Source organism: Amblyomma maculatum, chromosome 4 (genome assembly GCF_055883805.1).
Source record: "Amblyomma maculatum isolate TAMU_Amacu chromosome 4, ASM5588380v1, whole genome shotgun sequence".
Taxonomy (NCBI): Eukaryota; Metazoa; Arthropoda; class Arachnida; order Ixodida; family Ixodidae; genus Amblyomma; species Amblyomma maculatum.
In genome coordinates, this window is record NC_139347.1 from 206,320,889 (window position 1) to 206,342,952 (window position 22,064).

A 22,064-nucleotide genomic window follows, 5' to 3' on the forward strand; every position below is an offset into this window, starting at 1 on the left:
TCTAAGTGAGCCTGTTTCCAGGAATCCTGTTTTGTAAGCCTGTTTTGCTTTGTGGACACCCTGCAAATGCCAAATTGATCCCGTCAAGAGAACGTCTGGAAAAACACAAATAAACGTCCCCCTGCGGGAAATAGCAGGAAGTGCTTTCTTTCTTTTGTTCACCCTTCCCGTCGAGAAGCGCTATGGTCAAGTAAGGAATGCCTATTGTCCAAACGAGGCGACAGAGTGACACGTCCGCTGACGTACAGGACAAGAAAGGAGCAAGGTGATTACGGCCATTAGAGGATTTCCTGCGAATGCAGGACAAGAAAGGAGCATGACGCATACAGCCATTAAGTGATTTCCCAGGAATGTAGGAAAGATTTGCAATTGTCGAAAACGGACAATGCTGGGAGCGTATGCGGCGCCCACGTGCACTTGGGTTTCTGAGAAGTAAACCCACTTGTCAGAACCAGCCTGTGGTTTCTTTGCTGAAGAATAGAAATGTACCTCCTCTCCTCGCCGTTCCCAAGCTTTTCCCGCCAACAAGTGATCACGCCCAACGAAACAATGCCGGAACAGTCAGTGCTTCAGACCATCAGTGCAGTGATGTGTTCGATTGGATGCCGATATCTGAGGGGCGTGCCCTGGATTTGGTTGGTCAGCATCTTCAGAGAGGGGCTGGACATAGGGGGGGTTTTAAGGACGCTGCAGAGCACGAAATGTCGCTCTGAGCCCTGGGTAAACGGTTCATCCAGTCGCTTCTCGATATGAACTCTTAACGCTTGCCATTTTGCCGATGTACCCTTCTTTTTCTTGTAAATATTCATGTAAATAAGATTTCTCAAAGTGCCATTAAACCTACTTGTATATATTTTACCAACTTCGAAGATTCAATCCTTCATCAACCCCGAGTCTCTGCACGCTACCAAGTGAAGGCCGGGTCGACGTAGCCCCAGCGTCACGACACCATCCTGAAGTAACGCGCTCCTCCGGCGCGTTTGGACACAAAAAATCGAAGATGCTCCGCTTTTTCTGTTTTTCAGTTTTTTTTTTCCTTTTTTTTTTCTTTTTGCTCAAATAATGGGAGTGTGGTTTCATAGGAACGATACAGTTGATTTTTATTTATTTTATTAGTATTTCGCTTTTGTTTTACAGATTGTTTTGAATTATGGCTTCTATATTTTCTTGCTTGTTACTGTCCACTCCTGGTCCGCGAGAGACATATTTTCTCAACGCATCCTGCATATCAATATGAGTTTGAGACCCCTATGTTATACAGAGTGATTGAAAATTAATAATATTTATTGAGAGCTACAGGAGGTACGCGCAATAAAAGAAGCTAATTGAAAAGAATTCTTTCCTGAAGCAGCTGCCGCAATTTCGGGTTTTTGTTGTGGCTTCAGACTAATAATATGGAGAACTTTTAGTTTTAAGGCGTGAACATGTATCGGAAGGGATTAAAGCGAATTATCTGTCGTACGTACTAAGCCGAGAGATCGCTTGTAGAATAGCCCTGCATATGGAAGGAATGCTGCATAGGTCCAGGAACTTAGGACTTCTGCTTGAAAAGTACCGGGATAAGAGAGTAGAAACGATCATGACGTCATAGGCGTGAACTTCAACCATTTACATAGCAGGGAACCAAAGAAATCTTATTGATAAACATGGAAATAGCAAAGCACACTGGGACAATAAATAATGTTTCAGTAAAACAGCAAACAGTACCGAACATATAAGATAGCGGCAAGAAATATATAATGCAGTGAGTTTCTGGTCACACGTTGTATATCAATAATGCGCAGCTGCAACAGAACTCCCTCGGGAGCTCTGACAACCTAACAAATTTCCAGACAGTCGATTGCTCGATCCTTTGTGCTCACACATATACGCGTGAGCCGCAGGCTTGCGTCTTTCAAGACAAGAACCGAGTTCAAATCACTTCGATGTACAAGTGACCTTCCTGAGTTGGATGTGCCGCGTCAACAACCTCCGGATAAAGCTTTGCTCTCCAAGAACTAACAGCTGGCTATATCTAGGGGAGACGCACTAGCATGGGGAACAGTAGACAACGGGATCACCGAAAGAATACGATCGACCGCGTTCCTATTCTGCCAAATGATCAATCCCATGGACTTCGCTACACGTTGTTCGAACGCTTCGCGCGGCCTTCCACTGTGCGACGAAAAAGCTCACGGCGCTAGGCAGCGGAATGTCCAAGCTGCGACGCAGTCCTTAAGGACACGTGTGTGAGACTCGACCTGACCAAAGTTGATACAGTGCAGATCAATATGCCAGCTGTAAAGCCTGTTTAATTTGGTGGGGATCGAATACGCCACACTCAGTGCGCCACCGAAAGTCTCTTACAGCATACGGGAGATTGGGTGCAACAGGCGTCTCCCACTTCGCATACCTTTGGCACATATGTCTAGGGGCGCAGAATAGCAGAGCGCTTCGCAGAGATTAGATACTGCTATGGCTATCCATGCTCCGTCTACGAACATCTCCTCTAACTATGCGAACACGTGCGCCTGTTTCCCCTGACCATGCACTACAAACATCTGCCTTCTACTTCCAAGCCAGTATAAAAGTTAAGGCCGCCCAACGTAATCTATGTGATCCACTAACTCGGATACCCAATAGCACACAACAAAGGGCGTAATGAAGACAAGGTGGAACCCAAATAGGCGCCACCACCTAGCTATAGTGAAAATATAATCAAAGTAGATTGACTTTGCAAGAGGAATACACAAGAAAACACGTGCTAAGCCATGCAGGGTCGTATCATTGGGAGGCTGGATCAATAAACAATCAAGGAAAACAGATGTGGGAAAGTTGGCCCCTGTGTGCACTAGGCTTTATCAGAAGTTTCGCGCATACGTTAATTAGCTATAACTTTAGGATGAACAAGATGTCCGAGATTATTGAGTTAATAGTCTATCCCTAGTGTGACTATTGTGACGCATGCACGTACGCACGCACGCACTTACGCACGTCTGCAGTCGCACAGAGTAAATTATTCCACGACCTTACACAGTGGTACGATGGAATAGTTAATAATAATTGAAAGAAGGAAATAAAAATTAGGGGGACGCTCAAGCTTCCCCTTAACATTTGACGGGATACAACGCCTTCTCATTCTTCTCTCTATCTCTCTATTTCGGTGGACAACCGCAGTTAATTGCAAATTGGTTCTAGGAAAGTAAAGGCGCAGCATCTGTTACAGATCCCGGTGGGAACCTGGACCGCATCTGCATATTTACTACCACATTCCGAATATTTCAGACAAAACTCGACGATACTCAAGCGAAAACCGAGTTAGAGAGGTGGCTTTTGGACCAAATGAGCTGTAACGCTTTGCATATATACATATATGCTGCACTCTCGATAGACGAAACTCGAGTATATTGCCGACATGAGGGTAAATGGAACAGCTTGGGACAAATATTTGCCCGCCTCAGCTAAAACACGGGGAATAGGAAAGCTTTATTCCTGATATATCAATATGCCGAGGCCGACTGTCTTTATCCAGAACACAAATGTGGTCCTGATAGTTTTCAAATAAAAATGAAAGGCACGCAAAGAGCCAATCGCCCGGACGATTCGCCTGTCGAACGTAACTTCCTGTGAACACAAGCATTGTGCAAGAAGTAACGTTTGGTTCTTTTGAGAAAATTCAAAGGGATTGCGTTTTGAGAATCCCGCGCAACATGACGAGGATCGATCGGCTCCTGCACCAGTGGCGGTCTACATTGTGTTAAATTCTTCAACGTCAGCCTCACACGCAGAAATATGGTATGAAATGCCAGAATATATATAAAGTTCCTCGAATCCCCTTTTCCCCAGCCGCATTCACTGCTGCTATAATATATCATTAAATAACATTGTGCATATCAAAGTAAAGTCTCCTGCAATACCGCAGGTTTCCCCTCTACGTTCCATGAGGCAGTCGGCTTAGCAGGAGAAAAGTGGAAAATTCGTACCATTGAAACAGCTATTTTTATGCAACATTGAGTTATACCGCGTGCATGATATATATTGACACTATATCATTTGAGCCTGCTGATAGAATGATACATTGCGCAACAGAAGGTGAAATTAACTATTATTTATACATATTTTGAAATAACGCTTAACCGCGCGCTAATTGAGCCGCGGCGGGTATGGTACACTCTGTAGTTGATCGCGAGTTGTCATGAACTTATGCTTGAATTTGTGAACTGATAGGCGCTGATTGTCTGTTTGAAGCATACTTAGTATTAAGTGCCTAAGATTTGCGCGGTAACTGCTATGAACCTACGAATGTAATTGTCCATTTTTTTTTATGGTTAAATGGTAACCTCTGAATTTAAACAACCTCATCATAAAGTTAACCTATAGCATAACCCTAAGCAAACCCACGGTAAACCGAAGAGATCACGTGCCTTTAAGGTTTATATGTTAACCGTCAATTACTTTTGCCAGTGCCCTCGAAACCTATTAATCCTAAACGCCCTTAAATTCGTTTCGCAGCCTCCGTGAGTTTACATTTCGTACGGGGTCAAGAAAAGAGGCGGTGAGCTTTTATGAGCTTTCATCCGGATCCGGTGCACTTTGCCCTGCGACCTTCTACTGATTTTCATGCATCCCTAGAACAAATGGACAAAATATATTTTTGTCAGAAACTTGCAGCAGTTACTATGTGGTTCAATCGGTATTTACCAGCTTGAGCTCGAAGTCACGGGCTTTAGTCGAGCTGCAGAAGCCGCATTATGATGGAAACCAAACGCGAAAACGGAAATGTGGTTTGCGATTAGTATGACAGCCCGAGGGGCTTTAAATAACCCACATACTGCTTTGGGAAGTATAAATCCGCATGGAGTATGTAATCTCTGCAAAAGCACTCATAATATACAGTGTTCTGCAACTTAACTGTCTTGGAAAATTTTCCAAGACGGTTCCGATAAAGTTGCAGAACACTATATACGTAGCTAGGTCTTGCTATTTTGGCTAAATGAAGCTGCAGGTGTTCTACTGCCCCACACTTGGTTTATGTGGAAGATATTCGGTTAAAAGAACATTACATACATTCACTCCAAGCCATATTTTTTTCATGCAAAGAACTACAGCCGCTGGTATCAAGACGAGGGCTCTACAGAAGCCGTAGAAAAAAGAAAAGAAAAGAAACTACCTCGACGCTTCTTGAACGACGAGGGAGGGGGCGTACGTGAAAAAGAAAGAAAACTGCTTCTCGCTGCGCGGGACCCGCTGCCCCCCATCGGTCCATCTCTTTTCCCTGCGGCAAAGCGGAAAGAACCACGGGGAGGCGAAAGGCATCGAGGCACCCTACCGCGGGGTGCGACAGGAATGCCGAAGCAGAGAGAGATAGCGGCGAAAAAAAAAAAAAAGAATTGCATGCACCGCACACAGGGAGATTCTCGCTGCTTTTTGCAGCTTCTCTCCCCCCCCCCTCCTCCCTTCTTGAGGTCACGTGTCCAAATGGCGGGAAAACACATCCCGCGCGAGCTAAGATGCGCGGCGTCACTCAGTCGACGGCCAGCCTCCGTGTGGGCGCGATGCGTACTGCCTAATCTTATTGTCCGCTTTTATTTCGCGCAAATTCAATCTGTCTCAACCTCCTGGTGCAGTCAGCGTTTGAAAAGAACAGCCCATATATGCAGCTGATGATTGCAGCCGCTCTGTACAGATTCTTCGTGGCGAAGTTCACCAAAACATGCGTAAGTACATGATCTTTCGGTCTTGATCAGAGGAGCTTTTTGCTAGATTCGATATTATACTGAACATAATAATGTATTGTTTTGGAGCATATGTTCGTCTTGTTATATACTCCTTGCATCTTTCTTCATATATATATATAATTGGTGTGGGCGCTGATCGCGCAGGAAGACTTGCTGAGCCGTTTGGAAACAAGGCTGCGGCTGGCTGCGGTGGCAGAATTGGCTCATTTTGCAGTCTGGGTCCTTCGGTATCTCCTGCCCCAAAATGCTCGCCTTTTAACATGGAGGGACACTCACTATACCGATCAGGTAAGTCCAATTAGCACATATTTTGCTCGATACGACAATATACTGCAACTGTTTCTGGAGCGCGTATATATATGCGCATCTTGTTACTACGTGCGTTTTTTTTTTTTTTATATAAGCTCTGATTGCGCAGGAAGACGTGCTGAGCCGACTTGGAAACGATGCTGTGGCGGTGGAATTAGCTCTTTTCGCTGCAGTCCGAGGTCCGACCTCCTCTGCCCCAAAACGCCCGTCTTTCACTTCTTCATATCGAAGTGCATGCACTGACATGTATACCCATCAGGTAAGTCAAATTAGCGCTGATTTTCTTCTATACGATAATGAACTGCAACTAATTATGTATTGTTTTGAGACTTATGCGCATCTTGTTACTGTAAATGCATATTTTGTAATTGGTGTGCGCGCCTTGCGCTGATCGTGCAGGGAGGCGATATCAGCTGATCTGGAAACTGGCTGCGACAGTGGAAGCTCGTTTCGCCGAAGCCCGAAGTCCTTGGTCTCCTCTACACTAAAACGCTGGCCTTTCACTTCTTTATGGCGGTGCACTTGCCGGACAGGTATTAGCGCTGATTTTGTTCGGAAAATTCGATTATCCGACTCACATCGATGGGACGCATGCAACCCAGTTAAATGTCAAATGCTATCACTGATTAAATATTGCAGCACCCCTCGCCATAGGAGCGATCAGAAGCTGTACAAGCATCATCGCTGCTGCCAAGCAAGCTCGTGCCAGGACTGAGTACAAGGTTTATGCCGTGTTTATTATTATTATTATTTTTTTGCAGCTGTAATGATGTCTATACATGAAAATTTTATGATTGAGTGATGCGGTATGCTGGCAAGGTAAGTGAGCCAGTGCGTTCATTTTGTGGATTTTGGAATCATATATGTGATGCACACAGATCTGAGCCGTTTCACATTGATTTTGCTCTGTGCGCTTGCTTTCTGGGCAAGCAGTTGTATTTTCATCGTGCGGATTATTTCCTGGTGCTTACATGCTCATAAGGTGTCCAGCTAACCTGTTTCAAGCTTTAAAAATTTACAACGGGTTCTATAAGCTTCTAAGAGTTGGGCTGTCTAAATAGCCGTCTTGGCTGATGAGACAATTTTTAAAATAATGCTCGGTTGTTAAATAACGAAAATAAATCAGATGACTTATCGTTAAATATCCGGTCGCTTTTGCTGTAAAAGTTCCATCTAGTTTGAGAAAATTAAGCTGTATTCTACGGAATAAACTTATTGTAGGTTTCATGTAAATATCGCGGAAACTGTTTGTTCAGCCGCGTTGGAATCCCTCATACGCGCTCTATGACAAGCGCGGACACTTGGTTTTGCTAGAATTATTAAATTGCAGCATTAGCATTCAAGAACGCGCTTCGGGAGGATAAGGTTTGACTGCGCTACGGTTTCAAATTGCAACATCATGACTCCAGCAAAACGAAGTGATCGCGCCTTTCTCGCGGATTCACGGATCCTGATTACGTATTGCGGCTTTGCGCTAATGCGTTTTCAGTAGGGTCGCATGAAGTCAAGCGCATAAAATATATTGATGTGATAGTGCAGTTGGTGGCAGTGAGCAGACATTATTTTTTCTACCTTTCACCCTATATTTGCCTGCAATGTAAAAGTCTAGGCGAAAAGGAAATATTTAATTAAAACACTTGTCTTCGTACAGCTGACCAAGATGGAACCTGCCGCAGATCCGACCAGTCGCAGATATCAAGTGATCGACAGGCTGCCAAAAGAAGGAGACCAAGCCTCAAGCCCATCTTCCATATGTGGCACACGCGCAGTCATATATCCACGCTTATTAAAAAGCAAATCGCGAGCTTTTTCTGAACGCTGTTGACAAATAAATTTTTCACCAAATACTGCAGCTTTTGTTTCTTCATGGCATCAGAAAAGCTACTGCTTTTCTTGATGCATTTGTATGTGCTACCCCGTTATATATGCATGGGCCACGATATATTAAATGCATGGCATGATACCTGCACGAGGGGCGATGCCGGCCACTAACCGGCGTCGGGAAGCAACCGGCCGACGTACGGTCTTTCGTCAGCAAAATGCTAGGGCAGACGAGCGGCCGACCATTCAGTAACGCTGGCAGACGGCAGGCCCACGTGCGGCAGGTGGTCGATCACGTCGGGCCAAAAGGTCGGGCCGTAGTCGATTGCCGAAAATCGGCCGACGTTAGGTCAGTGTCAATCCCCGACGCCGGCCCTCATTCGGGTGCCGAAGGTCGGCCGGCCACTTTTTGGTCGGCGAGAAAGGTCGGCCCTATCTTTTGCCACACACATTTTTTTGCTTGGGAAGGGCCTTTGCTAATGGCGCTAGGGCAACGTTAAAAAGTAGCGGTGATAGGACCGCCCCTTGAGGTGTTCCGCGGTTAGGCAGGGGAAAAGGCTGGGAGGCAATATCCCCAAGGTAAAGTTGTGCCGTGCGGCCCTGAAGAAAGGCCCGAACATACTGCCATATGCGCGTGCCGCAGCCCGTGGTGGCTAATGTCGTCAGGATATGGTCATGGCTTATCGTGTCGAATGCCTTGTGAATATCCAGGGCCAGTATGGCGCGCGTAGAGGCTGTGCACATGATGCAGTCTTCGCATGTTGGAGTGGGCCGAAAAATAAGTGCCCAGCCCACACCCCCGGGATGCGCATTACTACAGGTGAAATGGTTCAGGTTTCTGTAAAATAGCTGCCTGGCACAGCACCTTCCTAAAATGTTCAGGCTTTGTACTATTGTTGAAGGCCACTTTATCATTAATAAAGGAACGAATATGCTTTATGTGTTAATGACTAGTGGTTTTTCAACATATGCTCATTGTTTTTTCGTTTTTCCTTAGTTTCCTTTGTTTTTCATGCTAGACAAACACAAATAGTACACTTTTAAACTTGTCAGTCCAAAGCTGAACATGAATATCTGCCATGCATGTGACAGCTTTAATGCTAGAAAGGTTGACGTGTATAGCATGTACGTAGACGCTGCGACATTTTAGTGGCACGTTCGGCTACTTGCCCCAAGGTCGTGATGTTTAATGCCCGTGGTGGCAGTCGCACTTTGGTGCAGGTGAAATGCAAATGCTTCTGTTTCCTGCAAGATGTCAACGCAAAGTACAAAGCACGGGCAGTCAAATTAGTCTGGAGCTCTCCAGTACGTTATTTTTCATAGCTACATATGTCACTTTAGGATGTGAAACCCTACATGCCACAAGTAGGCTGCATTGTTTTTTAGACTTTGTCACCTCTCATCTATGTCTTGCAACATTTGGCTAATTTTAGTTCTCAAACAGTTGTTAAAGACGAAACCGAAGCAGTTCTTGGCATGGTTTCCTGCTTGGATTAATTTGCTAATTGCAGTTCTTTGAAACTTGCATCAATGCTGGACAGTTCAAATAGCAGGCAGTTGAATTACAGAAATGATGTGAATTGTGCATTTCAGTTCTGACAAATGGAAAGTAACGGTCCCCTCCTTGCATGCATAGGGGCCCTTAGACAAATACATACTCGGGTGTGTGATTGTGACGCATATCAAGGGTCAACAGAAGTCCATATGGAGCCAGTGTGATATTCTTCATGAAGTCTAAAGTAAAATTGTACAACAGCTGCTGTACCATGCAGAAAAAAATTGATCATTTAGTGTATGATTAACTGACCATGAATAGCATCTTACTCAGAGTATGATGTGATATATATCTGGTTTAGCATCCCAAAATAACTACGGCTATGAGGAACACAATAGTTGAGGGCTCCGGTATAATTTCGACCACCTGGGGTTCTTTTACATGCACTGAAACCGCACGGTGCATAACGGCCTATTGTTTCGCCTCTATTGAAATGCCCCTGCTGTGACTGGAACCAAATCTGCATCTTTCGGTTCAGCAGTCAAGCACTCTAACTACTGAGCCAGCACAACGGGGCCAAGTATCAAAATGCATGCCATTACATTTCCTTCTAGCCTGTGGTTTTCTTGACAGAACTAATGTATGCAAGGAAAAGTAAATAGCAAGAAAACTCTAGTTTTATTGCACATTATATTCACATTTCAGCAAACAGTCTCTAGGAAAAAATTTCTCATAATGTTTGCATGGAAACCATGAACATCTTACAAAAACAAAACAATGCACTTACTCCACTCCAATTATTAAAGGGCAAGGTTGCAAATATACTACTACAGTGCACTTATCACAAAACCACAAGCCCCATCTGCTTTGGCCAATCACTTGATGAAACTAACGGAGACAGATGTCGCACACCACAGACTGGTCGTCTCGCAACATATCTCTACATATGTTGCATTTCAATTTCATGCCTTTCCACTTAGCTTCAACTGTTGCCAGCATTACTAGACACCTATCTTTTCTGAAATTCCTTTTTACGCTGTTGGGATCAGCATTCTTGTTAACGATGGTCTCTGGAATTTTCGATGCTATTATTTTCACATCTTCCTCATCTGGAAGAACAAAGGAAATGACAAGCTTTGAGCAGAAAAAAAAAATTAGGGAGACTCCTAATCTCCACCTGTAAGGGTATGGTGTGCCAGCGTTAATGGTTCTTGTCTGCAGATCCCACTGTGGATTCCCTTTAATTTACATGCCCTTTGCTACAAACATAATTACTAATTCCTTAATTCATGTCTCTGTTATCTCAGATTAGCATACGGTCATAGGCTGCCCTGTTAGGTGATAGACTACCTGGCATAGACCTCTGTAAGCCTCAACCTTTCTTAATTGGAGCTGAAACGTCCGAGAACATATTTCAAATATAACTTTGTAAGCTTGACTTAACAGCTCCTGCCATGTTGTGTGGCCTCGTGACATTTGGCTCGTGGCACTTTTGGCTTGTGCATAGGGGTCATCTGTTAAATACTGGTTAACATGCATGAAAAATACATTTTCACCCAAACTGGTGGTAAATGGTTAAGTGGTGCATTGCAGATTCTGAAATGTATACCTATATACATGCAAGGATCGCATCATCACATAACATGATCAAGAGTTCTATCAGTACCTGTAGTTACATAGCATTTCAATGCCCATTAAAGGACCACCTCAGACAATGGTTGTTGTTACCACAAGACCTGTTCTAACAGCGTACTGACACCATTCCACTGAGCGATGGACATGTATATGCATACCCTAGATAGCTCATGATTGTGGATCTCATTTATTTCTATGACTTCCAAGGAGTTCCTGTAGTCAGAAACCCTACACTTTATGAAATCGGGACAGCTGTCTTGAAAGGTGATGAAAAGAAATAACCAGGTTACCTTGACGCAATGCTAAATTACAGAGGGTGAATATGCTGCATGAAGATACCAAGAAGCTTGTACAAAGAAAAGTGAGAGTGAAATGGCAGGATTTTTGAAACATTGAAATAAACTACAAACTATACTTGTCAAACCTGTCATTAAGGAATGGAAATCATGCAGTAATCGAAAACACAACATGGAGGCCATTTTAGGTCATCTTCACAAAACACATACCCACACCTCACACACAGCTTCATACTTATGAAAGAGGACAAACCAATATGCAAGGAGTGTGGAGACGAACTAACAATAAACCATATCTTACACGTGCGCCAGAGTCGAGAAAATAAGAGGAAACATTTTGTACAATTTTGCAACAGATCCCTTTCCATCCCAGCATGATCCTAGGAGAGAAGTGCAAATTTCCTGCATTTTTGGCTTCCTAAAATGCTCCTAAACAAGCTACATCCTAAAGAACATTTTAGTCATTACACACGAAATAAATACATTAAACCTTGTTCTTGGTGCATGGCAGCATTAGTCGCTTATGCACCATAAAAATCAACACAATGCTGTAAGGTATACCTTGGTTAGCTATGTTATATGAGACAAGCTTTCGGTCTGGTGTGGTCCTTATTCACGTGAAAGCGCTGTCATGAGCGTCTATGTCCCAGCGATCGGAAAGTGACCTATTCCAATAATTTTACAAACTGAAGGCGATTCTACAGATTTCTAAAGACTGGAGTGCTCAACTGTTTTATCAACGTCCGCCTGCTTTGACAGCCTGGAGTGAAACTGTTGAAGAGAATACATTTTTGAACATTTAACACGTTTCTGAAGGCGTTGCTTTCAATTACGGGGCCCACAAAAAGCAGCTGAATGTCAAACGCCGCCTAGGTAGGCTTTCTAGCATGACAGCGGTGTAGCGTGGAAAATCGCTCCGCCGGAACACTGAATTGCGCATGATCAAGGCAGAATTTCTCTAACACTGAGCATTGGCAGCTATCGATTTCGCGCCCAATAGTGTGAAAATCTGTCCTCTCTTCGATCATTGATACGTCCACGGTTGAACATTTATGCGCCTCGGGGTAGGCCAGCCGTTGGAACATGGATGCGTGGTTGTAGCAACGATCACTTGCATGGCACACTCTGAAAAATTCCAAGAGTCAGCTTCTGCAACGAAATACCTTCACCTGCATTAGCATCCTTTCTCAACCCGCAAAAAAATATAATATTTAAAGAAATTGGGCAGCTCTATAGGCATCAGCGCTACTGGGACCGCCGTGCGCGCCTGTGGGCGGCGCTCGTGGACGCAGTTGTTCATTACATAATTTTTATTTATGCTGTCCTGTGGTCTATATTTCCCTGTCTACGATAGCTTGCATAAGCACCAGTACAATGCAGAGAGTAATCAACAGGAATGGAGTGTTTAAATGGCGCATTTACTATGTCTTGCGCATTAGTTTCGCGAATTTGCCTTGACAACTTTTTTTTTTGCTTGCTTGCTTGCTTTCATTATTTTTTTCCTCCTCTCAGCTTGTTCCTTTTCTTCTTCCCCCACCCTTTCCTTCCACGCTTATGCCGCTACTTTCCTTCTCCTCTTGGGCGGCTTTCTTTGTCCGTCCCCCAGCCTGATATTTTTTTTTTTCCTCGCCATCCTTCGCTGCCCACTTCGCCCTCCTCTGTAGATGTGTTTCAGGAGGTGCCATTCCATACGCTTTATTTATTTAGTTGTGCTAATGACATTTCGATGTCTACTGAGTTGTTGAACCTCGAATGATAAGACGTTTCTCATGCGATACTGCTCAATCGAGACTATAATAAAAAATAAGTAAAAAGAATGTTTTTTTTTTACTTATTCGTGGACACTCTGAACAGATCTTGCATTCATTACATGCCATCCTGCTCCAAACAAGTTGTCGAGCGGCTGGCTGCCACCTGTTACCTTCCCCTGTCAAAACTTAATTTTGTGGCAAGGACTTGAAAGTACCGTTAAAGAGGCATTAATGATCGTTAAAAAAAAAAACGAAAGAAAACTAGCATTCAAGTCGGGATGAGGCAGGACGTTCTTTCAACGAAAAGGAAATTAAGCATGGTACAATTCTGACATGTGACAGAGAGGAAGACATGAATGCGTATTAGAAACTGTAGATCGTTTGTGCGGTGCTGTGAGGCAGTTTCCATTCTCATAGCTGTGTCGCTGTATCAGCGACCGCGTGCCATCTGCCATCCTTTCCTTTATCGTCGAGAAGAGTGGCAACCGCCTCACCAGAAAACACCTTAAGCTCTTCAAAATCCGTCTGCGTAATATCAGTGCCTGCGGCATCTTCAGGCCCCGGTAATCGCGTTCTCGAGTTTTCAGGCTTGTCCCTTTTTTTTTAGGCTTTTTTTCTCTTCTTCGACTACGGCTTCATTCATTCCCATTCTTCTCCCATACTCGTTCCACCCTTCTCGGACGCTCGATTCCCCGCAGCATTGCTTCTTTTTTTTTTCTCTCTCTCACCCAACCCAGCTTGAGGCGTTCTAGCTGGCCTTTGTGAAGCTGTACCACACTTGGGAGGAGGGGCGTTCGCACAAATGTTTTTTGTATTTTTCTACATTTTTACCGTGTTTTTTACGCCCCCACCCTCCCACCCCCTTCGTTTTTTGCTCGGCCTTTTCCAACTGCGCGCGCTTCTCCTGTCGTCTTCCGTTTCGCGTGTTTCCAGCCTAGAGATAAACGCCCAGCGGGCGGCCAGGGCTCGTCTCTGTCTCTGCGTCTTGTGTCGTGTGGCTCTCGCATCGTTTGTGCTTCGCTACGTCGCTCGAGCTGGCTAAAACTGCTACCATTTCGTTGTGCAGGCCGCCTTTTCAAGCGCGCGCCCTGCCTAGGCGGCCGCGCGTCTCCCTATCAAACTGTTCCGGCGCTCACTCGTGGCGCTGCCTGTTCGCCGCGAGTGCTGCCCCCTGGGTTTCTGAATCTGGCGGCGGGAAAAAAATTTAGGTGCCGGGCCAACGTAAGCAGGGCCAGAAAGAGCGAGAGAGATTTCTGTGCTGACTAGAACCAGGATTGGGAGCTCGCATTACGCACGCGAATTGTACATCGTCAATGGCTTTGGGACCATTACGACGGAGGTGAAGAAAACGGCTGTACGTACATCCTCAGTTCGAATCTCGTTGGGGACGACCGTCTCACCGGATTACCGCCAATTCTCGAGCAAACAATCGTCGCTCTCTTCTGCACTTGAATCCGAATTTATTGCAAGCGTATTTTAAGCAGCTGCGTCCCACAAAGCCGCAAGCAAGACTGATTTTTTTTTTGCAGCCACGTCAATTCAGGGAGCGTTTTTGCCGCAACAAACCGAGCACTCGACGGAAAAAACGCGCGCCGCCGCCGATCTTGCTGGCCCTGCCAGATATTTGACGCGCGGGCTGCGCGGCGTCTTCTCGAAGCGCGGAAAGCTGACATTTCTAGTTGGAGCGACCGCTACATGGCCGCCATGGATGACGAGGTGTGCGGCAATTTGGTCGCAGAAATGTGATTATCGTAAAAATAAACTCTTGATCAAGCACGGAATTTGTGAGTATATACGACCTATATAGCTACTCTCGGATCGTAATGTATTTCCTTTCTCCCTGAAGCGAAATTTGTAAAAGAAGAAGAAGAAGAAGAAAAAAAAGACCGTTCCGCTGGTATCCCAGCGGGCATCTTCGTTCATTCGAGCGAGTCAAGTCCTTGTGCGACCTATGTACGCTTTTTATATTTATCACAGTTGCATTGGATTTAGCCCTTTCACAATTTTAACACTATGGGCAGTGTCGCTTCTTTTTTTTTTTCTCGAAAAGTTTGCCACGAGGCATAAGTTGAGAAAGGGGGAATGGGATGCAGGAGATAGAAAGATAAAAAAAAAGGAAGTCCAGTTGCATTTAGGTGTTCGCAGAGAGATGCATTTGCTTTCGCTTCGTGGGATCCGCGGCGGCGTTCGCGCCGTATCGTCGTTCCATGTATCTCGAGCTGGGCGTCGCGTCGGCACGGCAGCTTTCGACGCACAAAAATCGTAGAAAAAACGCTGCAAAAACGCCGCATAATCGGCGTTTTTTTTCCATGATTTTAGTGCGTCAAAAACTGCCGTTTTTTCTCACGATTTTCGTGCGCGCCGAAAACTGCCGCGCCGACGCGACGCCCAGCTCGAGATGTATGGAACAACGAAGCGGCGCGAGCGCCGCCGCGGATGACTCGATGCGAAAGCAAATACTTCAGTGAGCGGAAATAACCGTAGAACGAGGTACGCGAAAGAAGCGACGCTGTCCCTTGTGTTAAAATCGCGAAATGGCTCGCAAAAATTTAGAAAGCCATCCTCTCCGCCGGTTCTGCTGGCATGTCTATGAAGCACCGGCGCGCGCGCTGGATAAAATCAGCATTAAAAGGCCCCAACCCTTAGATATTTATTTTGCGATATTTACACCCCAACTTCTGAGCAGATAGAAACTTTCGTAACGCTGACTAAACAAATAACTTCATTTCCGAGCAAACAGAGACGCGTCGTCTGCTCGAGCAGACGACAGGCTGCGCTCGTCGCTCCGGAGCACGCACTGGGCGCGCTTCTAGCGGATTGTTGCCACGTCTGGCCAATTAAAGAGAAGCTCCATGACATGATGCCGCCGGTGCAGTGCCTCTTGGGTAGCTGTTCAACGTATGTGAAATGAAGTTTCGCTATTTATCTGCCCCTTGTTCGCATCGCAACCAGACGCCGATTACATGGCGGTGAAGGAAGCAAGATCAAAGCGCTGTCGGGATGTTTGAGCGTCTGCTTCATACTCGCGGATGCCACAACTGTTGCCATACGAGAAACTGCGCTGTGCCTCATGGTACCAGAATGAACGTGGCGCTCCAGTGGCAAAGTGAAGTATTGAACACAAATAAAGCAAAGCTATCTGTAGCCAGATGCGCGTGTCTATCTCAGACGACAGCATCCACACGGTCAGACTGGGGCTTTTGCCGCGCGTTCAATCTGCGGTTCACACTTCATGCAGGCATGCATAGCCTGGACTGCATGAAAGAAACACAGAAACTGTGCACAGGAATGAAGGAAATGTGCGTCGTCGAATGATTAAAGTAAACGATCGCAGCCAAGAAACATTCTGTTTTAATGAGGCACTTCTCCATGACCTTAACAATTTCTTCATTTCACTAGTAATATATGGAATACGTTGCTTGCTCATTGAACTTTATCGTATTTTTGCGTAATCCGTGTTTTGGTGAAGATAAAGCTCGAAAAACATCTCTGTGCTGCCTGGTGCCACAAGCGCCTCAGGAACGCCACGCGTACAAATTTTCCGAATCATTCACTATGGTGTCTGCCAGCTAATTTGCAACGCCAAGACATAAATGACAAAATACAATTTTATGCCACAGTTGAAAAACAGTGTGCGATTCACAAATGTCTTAGAATCTTGAATCCTGCATCGTGCGCTGCGACTTGCGCAAGGGCGTTATTGGAGTGGCCGTAATTACTAGCGCAACGAAATTAGGCAATATGTTTTAAGCAAAGGAGAACAAGTGGACTAAGTTTAAGAAAAATTATTTGTCTTCAGAAATTTTCATTGTTCGCTGTTTTCTTGAAATTAGCGCGATCGTACGTCTGTATATTAAAACGTTATATAAATATAATCTTTCGCAGTTTGATAGATAAATATGCTGAGAACATAGTGTGGAAATATTGCCGCTCTAGCACAAACATTTTTTGAGACAAAAGCCTCCGAAATAGGCAAAATTTCATTTCCTGGGCAGATTTCGCCCCGCCGCGGTGGTGCAGTGGTTAAGATATGCCTGACATACTGTGCCGGAGCATCCTGTTTCGATCCCGACCGCCAACGGCTGCGTTTCGATGGAGGCGAAAAGAAGAGGCATCGTGTGCTGTGCGATGTCAGCGCACGTTAAAGATCCCCAGGTGGTCGAAATTACTCCGTAGCCCTCCGCTACGGCTCCTCTTTCTCCCTTTCCACTTTCACTCCCATCTTCCTCCCTTCCCTTACGGCGTGGTTGCGGTGTCCACAGAAATCAAGTGAGACAGTTACCGCGCCTTTTCCTTCCTATAAATAAATCAGTTTTTTAAGGCTCGTGTCAGGTGTCCACAAAACATTTCTGACACATACTACGCCTTTCCTTTCCTGTGAAAACCAATCATTATAGGTTAAGAAATTTCATAAAAACAAACTAGGTGTTTCTTATAAATTTGGTGGAAAGGAGTAGCCGGAACCGCTATGCGGCGCCAACCTCTCCTCTATTGCTCATGTAAATAAAAAAAGCTACACTTCCAAAAAAAATCAAGATTCATCATTATCATCATCAGCCTGACTATACCTACTACAGGGCGAAGGCCTCTCCCACATTTCTCCACTTAACCCGGTTCTGTGTTAACTGCATCCACTTGACCCCTGCGAACTTTTTAACCTCATCCGCCCACCTAACTTTCTGCCGCCCCCTGCTACGCTTTCCTTCCCTTGGAATCCAGTTTGTCGAACCTCAGAGACGAGATGCGAAGCAGTTGCTTTTTAGTTTTGTTGCTTTTATTCTCAACGCAGCGTCACGTGTTCGTAGTTGCTTGAGCCTGCCTGCGTTCCCTGCGACTCTGCTAGTCCGAGAAGACGACGACGGCGATTGCCTATCCACTTTCAATCCCACCTTCATCCCTTCCCTTACGGCGCGGTTCAGGTGTCCACAGAGAAAGTGTGACAGATACTGCGCCTTTCCCTTCCTATGAACCAACCAACCAACCAACCTCAGCGACCATCGGTTATCCTCTCTTCGCACTACATGCCCTGCCCATGCCCATTTCTTCTTCTTAATTACCACTAGAATGTCGGTAACCTGAGTTATTTCTCTGACCCACTCTGCACGCTTCCTATCTCTTAATGTTACCCCTACCATTCTTCGTTCCATAGCCCTCTGGGTTGTCCTCAACTTAAGTAGAACTCTCTTGGTTAGCCTCCACGTTTCAGCCCTATAGGTGAGTACAGGTAAGATGCAACTGTTATATACTTTCCTCTTTAGCGATACCGGTAACCTGCTAGTCATAATCTGTGAGTGCTTGCCAAATGCGCTCCATCCCAATTTTATTATTCTTGCTATTTCCTTTTCATGGTCCGGATCTGCGGTTACTACCTGTCCTAAGTAGACATATTCGCCTACTATTTCCAGTACTTCGCTACCTAATGTAAACTGCTGTTCCTTTTCGAGGCTGTTGAACATTACCTTAGTGTTCTGCATATTGATTTTCAAGCCTACCTTTCTATACTTTTCCTGTCTAGGTCACCAATCATTATTTGCAGTTCATCCCTCGAGTTGCTTAGCAAGGCAATGTCATCAGCAAATCGCAGATTACTGAGGTATTCTCTATCTACCCTTATCCCTAACTGCTCCCATTCCAAGTCTCTGAATACTCCCTCTAGGCAAGCTGTGAATAGTACTAGGGAGATTGTGTCTCCTCGCCTAACACCTTTCTTTATGGGAATTTTGTTACTTTCTTTATCAGAACTGTGGTTGCTGTGCAGCCACTATATATATCTTCCAGCACTTTCACGTACGGCTCGTCTACCACCTGATTTCGCAATGCGTGCATCACCGCCGATGTTTCAACTGAGTCAAATGCTTTTTCGTAATCAATGAATGCTATGTATAAGGGCTGGTTATATTTCGAGCATTTTTCTATCACCTGATTGATGGTATGGATATGATCGATAGTAGAGTACCGTTTCCGAAAACCTGCTTGATCCTTTGCTTGATTGCAGTCTAAGGTTGTCCCGATTCTATTAGCGATTACCTTAGTAAATTCCTTATACGTAACAGACAGTAAGCTGGTTGGTCTGTAATTTTTAAGGTCCTTAGAGTCCTCTTTCGTATGAATGAAGATAATTTTTGCATTCTTGGTACCGTCGATGACACCAGGCACTGCGTATACAGGGTGGCCAGTTTTTCTAGCACGATATCCCTCCCGTCATTCAGCAAATCTGTTGTTATCTGATCCTCTCCAGCTGATTTCAACCTTTTCATAGTTTCTAATGCTTTCGTGACCTTGTCCTTCGTCACTGGTGGAACGTCTGACTGTTTTTTCCTACCGCCAACCTCGTTACGGTCCTGAATACTTTGGCTACGGTAGAGATCTGTATAGAACTCCTCGGCTACTTTGACTATCTTGTCCATATGCGTGATGACGTTGCCCGCCTTGTCCCTTATCGCATACATCTGATTTTTGCCTATGCCCAATTTCTTCTTTACCGCTTTAAGGCTTCCCCTGTTTTTTACAGCATGCTCAATTTTCTCCATCTTATACTTCCTTATAACGGCCATCTTGCGCTTATTGATTAGCTTTGATATCTCGGCCAATTCGATCCCGTCTGTTGGATTGGAAGATTTCATACTCTGGCGTTTCTTAATGAAATCTTTCGTCTCATTAGACAGTTTACCGCTATCCTCTCTAACTATCCTACCGCCTACTTCTACCGCACATTCAGTAATGATATCTCTGAAATTATTGTCTATTGCTTCTAGGGTAATGTCGCCATCCTAGTTCAGAACTGAATATCTATTCTGTAGCGAGATCCCCTTTATCGCTAATTCGTTTATGGGTCTCTTGCTTGCTAATCTGTTGCGTTCCTTTCTCAGATTTAGGCTAATTCGGGACCTCACCATCCTGTGGTCACTGCATCGCACTTACCTCTACGACGCTCGCCGGAGTGGCGGCGAAAGGGGAGGAAACTGGTTTTCCACAATGGCCGATGAGGTGTGTGGCAGTTTGGCCGCAGAAATGTGATTATCGTAAAAATAAACGCCTAATAAAGCACGGCATGTCGCTTTATTTGTGAGTATATAAGACCTACTCTCGGATCGTAATGTATTTGTTTTCTCCCTGAAGCGAAATTTCTAAAAAAAAAAAAAAAACGTGTCGCTGGTTTAGGAGTGGGCATTCCAAGATATCTTCGTTCATTCGATCGCGGCAAATCCTTGTGCGACCTATGTGGGCTTTCTACATTCAGTACAGTAGTATTTAATTGAGCCCTTTCGTAATTTTAACACAAGGAACAGCGTCTCGTCTCCCACGTACCTCGCTCTGCTGTTATTGCCGCTCGCTGATGCATATTTTCGCATCGAGGGGTCAGCAGCGGCGCTCGCGCCGCTTCGTGTATCTCGAGCTGGGCGTCGCGTCGGCGCGGCAGTTTTCGACGCACGAAAATCGTGGAAAAAAAACGCCGCATGTATCCCGGCCTTTATAGCAGTGTTCAACTCGTTGTGATCCGTGGGGTGCGTCCTTCTAGTCTTGACGGAATTTCTGCGTTCGCTAGCGAAAACCATGCGAGCGAGTGGATACACCCGTGGACTTCGTGGAACAAGACAAACGATGGTCTCGATAAAATGTTCGACTTGTGAAAACAACGGCTCGTACGACCGCGGTAACTTCGTCGAGGTGTGCGGCATACTACAAGACCACATCTTCGCATTGAATTCCCCGACATCGGTGCCTGCCTTGTGAAGTGCGGTCTTAGGTTTTGCGACAGGTGAAGAAATTAAAATATCATAATTATCCTCACCAAGGCTATACCCACTGCAGAGCCAAGGCCTCTCCCATATTTCTCCAATTAACCCGGTTCTGGGCTAGCTGCATCCCCTTGACCCCTGCGAACTTCTTAACCTCATCCGCCCACCTAACTTTCTGCCGCCCCCTGCTACGCTTTCTTTCCCTTGGAATCCAGTTTGTTATCCTAAGCGACCATCGGTTATCCTCTCTTCGCACTACATGTCCTGCCCATGCCCATTTCTTCTTAAATGCGCTGGTCCATACAGGAGGATCTGGTGAGTAGTTTCTCCCTGCAATTTAGGGTTATCTCTGGTGAAGAAGGATGAGGGAATGAGGGGCAGGTGAGTAGTGTGCTCAGAAAGTCGCCAAGTTTGCCACAGAGCTTGCAGGAAGAAGAAAACTGGTCAGGAAAGCGGGCGTGGAGACGAATGGGGTATGGGGCTGTGCGCGTTTGTAGCTTGCGCCAATGGGCAGCTTGGGTTATCAGATTCGGGGCAGGGGGTGCGTAAGTCCTCCTGTTTTCGTGGTGGTAGGTAAGGATGTCTCGAAAGGACAGCAGGCACTCCCCGGCATCTGAGGAAGACTGTTCCTCCTTGTGTAGAACAGCGCGAAAAACACGACAGGGACGAACGAAGATAACAAGACGAGCGCTGACTTTCAACTGACACGTTTATTGCATGCCTGCATCCATATATATGAACACGTTCACACAATAAATGAAACAAGAACAACTAAACAAACACCGAAAAGTGTAAGAATGCAATCGAACCATGTGTCATCCAGATTTTCACAACGCATCATTTTCTCGTGTTCATAAATCTTACTTCACGTTCCGATAAAGCTATAGACGGGCTGCTGATACAAGTTTCCTTTATCCTGTTGATTTCTTTTGCTTCTAAAATCTCCCGTACTGTCTGGTCATTATGCCGATTGATTATTTTTGCTTCCTGTAGACATGGCTGGCAAGCGTCGCTTTTACAGTCCCTGCAGTGTATGCCCATAGTTTCTTTTACCGTACCAAAAACATTATTGTGATGCTCCATTAGTCTTTCATTAATACAACGCCCCGTCTGTCCGATATAATGTTTTCCACAAGACAGTGGAACAGTCTACAGGAAGCAAAAATAATCAATCGGCATAATGACCAGACAGTACGGGAGATTTTAGAAGCAAAAGAAATCAACAGGATAAAGGAAACTTGTATCAGCAGCCCGTCTATAGCTTTATCGGAACGTGAAGTAAGATTTATGAACACGAGAAA

General features: G+C 45.2%; 1 long non-coding RNA gene across 1 annotated transcript; it reads left to right on the top strand.

Annotated features, from left to right (window-relative positions):
* Positions 1-5,679: 5,679 nt before the first annotated feature.
* LOC146194076 (uncharacterized) lies at positions 5,680-8,195 on the top strand. The gene is made up of 5 exons (XR_014706507.1): positions 5,680-5,696; positions 5,862-6,005; positions 6,136-6,285; positions 6,426-6,559; positions 7,678-8,195. It is a non-coding gene; the product is annotated as an uncharacterized LOC146194076 (long non-coding RNA).
* The last annotated feature ends 13,869 nt before the right edge of the window (positions 8,196-22,064 follow it).